Consider the following 1299-nt stretch of genomic DNA (forward strand, 5'->3'; position numbering starts at 1 on the left):
TCTTTATAAACTTCTCAGAAGTGAATCAACACATAAGCAGAAAGAGCATTTCAGCACCAACCTGACGTCTTTCAGAACTTCTCATGATTAGCAAAAAAGCGGAATTCATAATACAATATTCAGAAATTGATGACGTTGCACGTCATATACTCAGAATCATAACTAGCTGTTAAAGCTTCACAATAACAAACTGTTAGGGTGCCAAAATTGTTCTCATACAAATACTACTTGTTATCGTCAAAACTCAAAGGTATAGATGCAGAACTAAATCTTGTTCTAATAGCTCCTCCTCAACCTTGAGGTTGGGGTATTTATAGAAGCTTATGGGTCTGGATTGAGGGAAATTACTTCCGTTCTACTACTAGATCATAAGGAAGAATGAGTTATTCCACCTTAGATCATGGGGTGGGTGGCCATGAGAAGATTTGTTGTTCCTAGAACCATAGAGGGAAAATTTTCCTCTCTTTACCATATCTCTTCAGTTAGTCATCATGGACCCACTTTATCACCCACGTTTATTAGATGAGTGAATAGTTTGATCCCAATCAAGCAACCTATTGGCCCATTTTGGAGGACCCTTTGGTTCTTAGGGTGCTCACACATCACTAGTGTGCTTGACTTGTTGTACTCTCTTATGAATTACCCTTCCTTAGGGCCTCATAAATTGTATCCGTATAAAGTCTCTCAAGCACGAGGGCTTGAAAAGATCGAAGTGATTAAATATAGCGCTCAAAGTGTACTTCATATTGGATTTGCCTATGGATTGAATGCATTTAGCAAAACAACATCATGGAGAAATGTCCAAGTGTTCAAGTTTGGTCTAGCTTGCTTAAGCTGTATAAGGGACACATGCTATGCACGATGCTCCAACATGTTGGTACGACATATGGGTCTTGCTCAACAGGCGCCAGAATGTTGCATTTTGAATGAATCTTTGGAGAAGATGCAATTCTATTTGATTGCTTTTACTTAGCAATATGTTTAAGTGATTTATTTCACAGCTGGATGAAGATTGATTCATATTTAAATAAAGATTTAAATTTGAATTTAAATTGAAACAAATCATATCTTGTTGGAGATATTCAAGGAACAAATCAAATATCCAACAGATCCTACATTAATTATGGACGAAATAAAATCTCAAATCCATGAAGAAAATTCCAGGATTATTATGTTATATAAGGACCTCAAAACCTACATTAGAGGTTGAGCAATACATTGAAGATTTAGAGTGCTAAGGTTTATTTTTTAGTACATTTTATTCTTGTATGTAACCTATATGTTCCAGTAACTTGACAT

The sequence above is a fragment of the Lathyrus oleraceus genome, chromosome 5, assembly GCF_024323335.1.
Source record: "Lathyrus oleraceus cultivar Zhongwan6 chromosome 5, CAAS_Psat_ZW6_1.0, whole genome shotgun sequence".
NCBI lineage: Eukaryota > Viridiplantae > Streptophyta > Magnoliopsida > Fabales > Fabaceae > Lathyrus > Lathyrus oleraceus.